This window comes from Populus alba, chromosome 5 (assembly GCF_005239225.2).
Source record: "Populus alba chromosome 5, ASM523922v2, whole genome shotgun sequence".
In the NCBI taxonomy this organism is placed as follows: Eukaryota; Viridiplantae; Streptophyta; class Magnoliopsida; order Malpighiales; family Salicaceae; genus Populus; species Populus alba.
This window is the reverse complement of record NC_133288.1, coordinates 7,400,341-7,406,340: the sequence shown is the minus strand read 5'-3', so window position 1 is coordinate 7,406,340 and position 6,000 is coordinate 7,400,341.

The window sequence follows — 6,000 nt, the reverse complement described above, 5'->3', positions numbered from 1 at the left end:
AATGTTCTAGGAAATTGTCTCAGCTTTCCAACAAAAAAAAGATGAGGTCATTTGGACTTCTAGAACTCAAGATATGGACTGAACATTAAATAGTGTCTGGGCTGCAGGACAGCTTCAGACTTCTTCGTTGTTCCTTCAATTTGGACTTCAAACGGCCTTTTTAAATCTTGGCCTCCGCATGAACATTGTAGGCCTTTTTCTTACCTTTCCATCCATATAAAATAGACCTAAATCCGAGATCTAGAGCTCCAGATATGATCCAATTACCGAGCAATGTTCTAGTTTGAACTGCACCGCATCTCTTTTCTAAGTTTGGCCATCTTTTTGTCCTTTCACTTTCAATACTTAAACTCATCAATCAATCCTTTTATTTATGTGATAGGCCTGCATTTAAGATGAGCATTTACCATAAATTAAGGTATCTTATAGTATCAAACTTGTTATTATAAAACATGCTTTAGTTAAGGAGTTATTGATACTTCAAGTGCAAAATGATGATATAAAACCTTGATAAACATGCTCTTTTAAGTACTAATCATCCCTCCCCCATCAACCCTACCCCAATCAAAGCTCACTTCCCCATAAAATCTGCGCCGCTCACTAAAAAAATGCTCTCCCTTTGATCCCACATTGTCACCATTAAAAACGCTAATACCGAGTCCCACCCTCAAAGGACCGGTCTGGGGAGAGCATAACCCAAACATCAAACCCACTTATCCAAACACAAAAATGTCCCTCCATCATCCACCCAAACCTTCCCTTTGCATCAAACCACAGTTCCTTCTCATCAAAGCCTTGTGCTGCCCCACTCAAGGGTTTCCACACAAAAATATCGATCATCCAATAGTGCAAACCTTTTATTTTGAATGTTTTCCCTCATGGCTCACCTTTACAGAGCTTAGGAAGGAATTTCAAAGACATGGAACAATCACATAGCTTTTTGTCTCAAAAAGGCTAAACAAATCTAGGAAAAGGTTTGGCTTCCTATCTCTTTGCAACCATGAAGCAGATATCACAGAGAAGCTTAACAAGATCTGGTTATCTTCCTACAAGCTCCGTGTTAAACATTGCGAAGTATCAAAGGCAGGTTGTAAAGCAAAAAGCAATTACCTGTGCCAATTTTTTCACCTCAAATCAGAGTTCCAATAAAGTAAAGGAATGGGCATTCCTACATAGAGGTGGTAAAGGAGAAACCAGTCAGGAATGCCATATACCAAACAAGTGAGGAAGATCGTGAATGGCTGAGTCATAATCTGGTTGGTTTTTTTTCAAGAGTTGTGGATTATGCTAAGATTAAAAACAAGATGCTGATGACTTTGCACAATATGGAAGGCTTTCAATTTCTAGAGGCGTCTAAAGCAATCCTCACCTTTAAAACACAACAAGATATGCAGTTTGTGGTAGATGAAAAGAAGGATTTTTAGGGAAAATATTTTGAAGATTTAAAGCCATGGTGCATCACTAATAAGGCCTCTGACATTTTCTCATGGATACTTATCCATGGTCTTCCAATTATAGCTTGGAGTATGGAATGCATTAAACATCTAAACGTCTAATGGGGGAAGAATGTAAGGTACTTAGGTATGATTTAACTTCTGTTAGTAAAGGAAATATATCAGGGTTAACAATCTTGGTAGGCAAGTCACCATCTGTTTCTCTTAATGGAATAGTAAATCTCACGATTGATAAGAAATAAACATCTCGGAGATTATGTCAAGGCCTGGTAAATTTTTATTTAAAAGAGTTAATTGGTCTCTTTTCAAATAAATATTTTCTAAAAAATTTCGACAGAGTCTTGTATTTTCAATACCAAGTTATCGACTCAAAATCAAAACCTATAAATAAAGACCATAAACTCATCCCATTATAAATAAACATTACAACTCCATTAAACACATCAATTTCCATATCCCCTGTAGTGTGTGTGTGTGTGTGTGTGTGTGTGTGTAACATTGTATGATTTCATATACAATATTTAAAACTAGGTTATTTACAATAACATTAATTTCTTAGGACACAAACACATTCAAATATAAATACAACAAAACTATATTACCAGTTAAAGTAAGGGCATTGTTCTTAATTACATACCCGACAAAAGAATAATTTAAACATTTTAAAATTTCTTAACATACAGGTAATATAAAACGTAATATCAATACTTCGAATACAAAAATTATCTTAAACAAGAATTTCCATTTATGCTTCTACTTTCCAGCTCGAGGATGCGATGTACCTAAAAACATATTTATATAACATGTGAACATTTGGTAAAAACTAGAAAATTTATTCTTATTAATAATACACAATTTAAATAAGGGTTATTTCAAGCATACACAATAAGATATGAACTAACTCATTAAATGAAGTACTTATCATCAATATATTAATTTAATCTTAATTTCATTTTTTTTTTTCTTGCCAGTCAATTACTAGATATCTTCTTCATTAACCATGATATGACTTTCTCAAGTTGTCCATCAACTAGTACATTATATCTGAAGTTCAGGTAAGAATGAAAAGGAAAATAATTCAACCAATATGCCCATTTCAACAGGGTATTATTTCCATTTACCAGGAAATAATCCTTCAACACGCCTATTTAACAGGGCATTATTTCCATTAACTAGAAAATAATCTTTTGGCAAGTCCATTTAACAAGACATTAATTCCATTCGTTTTATTTCACAATTTCTACATTAAAGTTACAATAAAAGGAAATTTCTTTTAAATAATCTTACGGCAAGTCCATTTAACAAGACATTAATTCCATTATTTTTATTTCACAATTTCTACATTAAAATTACAATCAAAGGAAATTTCTTCTAAAATACTAAATTAAACAATTAATTTATTATAGGGTATTTTACACCTACTTGGTGTTTGTGGACGTGAAGTGGTCCCCTATTGCTAATTAGGTCATGTGACCTCTTCTGCACCAGCATAGAAATCAACATGTCAATTATTATTCATAACCAAATAATAAAGATCTTATTTCATTTTAAGTTAAGAAGAATAAAATTCTTATTTTTTAACCCTTCATCGAAATTAACTTTCTAATTCTTCAACAATCCATCCGATTCTTCTAAAATCACTCTTTTACATTAATAAAATCCAAGTCAAAATTCTTTTTCTCCTTTTTATATGTCATGGCCGAAATTCCTTCAAAGAAAAAGGGTGAATATTTTATTTTTGTAACATCATTCACCATTCCATTTATTAACATTTATAAGCCATAAATTCCCAAAATTCCTAAACAATTGCATTAAATTCTTCAATCTCCCAAAACTTCTCCTTTTGCTGAGACCATTAATGAAAAAGGGGGAGTGGTTTGTTTCTTCCATTTCTAAATTAAACACTTACCAATTAATAATTTATGCTTTCTAATATAGTTCAATCATAAATTGCATCATTTCAATAATTAACACCATAAATCCCCAAATTCACATAATCATAGCAATTTAAATTCTTCATCAAAACACAAAATTATAACAATTAATCATTCTAAACATGTTCTTCAACTTACTTGGGTAACACATGTATATTCTATGCAATAAGCTCAAGCACTTAAAGGGAAGGCTGAAAACCTTGAACAATCTCCACTTTAGTCACATTTCTGAGAGAGTTGCAAGAGTAGGGAAAGATCTGGACGCTACTCAGCTTCTCCTTCAGAATGACAGGGACAATGGTGATCTTCTTGCGCTGGAAAAAACAGCAGAGGCTAAACCTTGTTAACCTCAAATCAGCTGAGAAGATGTTCTTTGGGAAAAAGCTGAAATGCACCTTATTTAAAGACTGTGATAAGGGAACAAGATTCTTCCATTCTTTGATGAGTCAACGGAACAGAAGACACAACATTTCAGCCATTGTTAGAAGTGATGGCATGCTTACCACATCGGCTGAAGAGGTTGGAAGAGTGTTTGCCACTTACTATAAAGAACTCCTAGGGACTTCAAAGCATACTATTCCCCCGCGGGTTGATATAGTTCAAAGTGGCACCTGCATTAATTATGATTCACATGAATTCCTCCTTGCCCCAGTTTCGGATGATGACATCAAACGGGTTCTCTTCAGTATGGATGATAATAAAGCCCCGGGGCCAGATGGCTATACCTCTGCTTTCTTTAAAAAAGCTTGGAGCATAGTGGGCGAAGATTTTTGTTCAGCTATAAAAGACTTCTTTGCTTCCAGGGAAATGCTCAAGCAGATTAATCACTCCACCATAGCCCTTGTTCCTAAGTCAGTTAGTGCCAACTTTGCTGCAGATTACAGACCTATCTCTTGCTGCAACATCACTTACAAATTTATTTCCAAGCTTCTTGCAGAAAGGCTAGCACATGTATTAAATGATATCATCAGCCCTTCCCAAAATGCTTTTCTTGGTGGGAGATTAATGGTTGACAATATTAATCTCATGCAAGAGATGCTGAGGAGTTATGGAAGGAAACATGTATCGCCCCGCTGCACCATCAAGATTGATTTCAGGAAAGCATTTGATACAGTTCAATGGTCATTCCTTCGTCATCTCCTCCACCTTTTGGGGTTCCCTGCTAGGTTTGTTCATCTGGTTATGAAATGTGTAGAGACTGCCTCTTTCTCTGTTTGCGTCAATGGTAATCTTTTTGGCTTCTTCCAAGGCAAGTGTGGTGTTCGGCAAGGAGATCCATTGTCTCCCTATCTTTTCATTATCTGCATGGAGTACTTCTCTAGACTTCTAAAAAGCACCACTCAGCAGTCGGACTTCAATTTCCATCCAAAATGTCAAGCTTTGGGAATCAGCCATCTTGGTTTTGCTGATGATATTCTTCTGCTCTGCCGTTGTGACATGGCCTCCGTTAACATTCTTCTCCAGCAACTTACAATTTTTAGGGAGTCTTCTGGCCTTGTAATTAATGCATCCAAATCCTCTATTTTTTTTGCTGGTGTTTCGGAGAATATAAAGCAAGCCATCCTTAGCCTCTCCCAGTTCACCGAAGAAAGCTTTCCTTGTAAGTACCTCGGTGTCCCTCTCAGCCCCTATAGGCTTCTTGCCAGCCAATTCTCCCCTCTCATTCACAGGTTAGAATCTGCCATTCAGAATTGGATGGGAAAGTATCTCTCTTATGCAGGTCGGCTAGAGTTAATCAAATCTGTCCTGCATGGCATGGTGCAGTTTTGGATTAGTATCTTCCCTATCCTAGCTGTTGTTATCAGCAGGATTACCAATTTGTGCTGGAGACATGCTTAGAAATAAATCTGCTCTTGTAGCTTGGAAGCAAGTATGTTTACCAAAAGACGAAGGGGGTCTGGGGGTCCTTGACATCAAAGCTAGAAATGATAGTTTCTTCGCCAAACATCTCTGGAATATCCACTTGAAAGCTGATTCCCTCTGGATTCGATGGGTAAGCCATTACTACATTGCACAAGCCTCAATCTGGTCGTTGGATGTCAAAAAAACCGACTCTCCTTTGTGGAAGTCAATCTTCTCCCTTCGTAACAGAATGATTATCCATTGTGGAGGGGTTGCACCCGTTCAGTAGTTGTTCTCAAGCTAGCACTCTGGAACAGGTACTTTTACAGCCAATGCATATGACTTTCTCAGGCATAAATCGGATCCTGTTCATTGGGCTAACGTAGTTTGGGAGCAATGGTCTCTTCCAAGACATAGCTTCTCATTATGGCTGGCAATGTTGGGCAAGCTGCGAACGAGAGATCGTCTTCAATTTCTATCCCCTGACCCTATATGCCCTCTTTGTCAGAGCGCTGATGAGTCTCATGCTCATCTCTTCTTCAATTGTGATTGGTCATCTTCCCTTTGGAGAAAGGTCAGATTCTGGCTCAAGCTTTACAACAATATGGCTTCCTTAAGTAGAGCCACCAGGGTTCTACAAAACAACAAAAAAGGGCTTCAACCGAGAATGAGAAGAGTATCCCTTGCTGTGCTTGTGTATTTGATTTGGGAGGAAAGAAACAAGAGAATTTTTGAAAGCACTAGTAAATCAGTTGAGGCTGTTTTCAGAA